The following is a 446-nucleotide window of genomic DNA, read 5'->3' as shown; positions in this document are numbered from 1 at the left end:
TGTAAAACTTCCTAAAAGTTATTCACTACATGTTTCGACCTATAAGGTCATTATCAGGTGTTTTAAAATTATAAATGAGGAAACTGCTGTGCTTCCGTATTGTGGTTGTTGCTCATCACTATGCGATCCCTTCTATGCGCATGTATATACAAAGTGGTGGGTTATTATGCTGCATGTCCCTCTTGCACTGCATAACACAGCAGGCAGAGCAACCTGCCACTTCGTATATACATGCGCATAGAAGGGACTGCATAGTGATGACCAACAACCACAATATGGAAGCACAGCAGTTTCCTCATATATAATTTATAATTTAGAACACCTGATGATGACCTTATAGGTCGAAACATGTACTGAATAACTTCTAGAGAGTTCTATAAAAGGACATGCTGCACATGAGACTGTGAAACCATCTGATGCTATTTCTAAATGGTGCTCCATAAGGA

The sequence above is a fragment of the Cryptotermes secundus genome, unplaced genomic scaffold, assembly GCF_002891405.2.
Source record: "Cryptotermes secundus unplaced genomic scaffold, Csec_1.0 scaffold2, whole genome shotgun sequence".
In the NCBI taxonomy this organism is placed as follows: Eukaryota; Metazoa; Arthropoda; class Insecta; order Blattodea; family Kalotermitidae; genus Cryptotermes; species Cryptotermes secundus.
Note: the sequence above shows the minus strand (reverse complement) of the source record.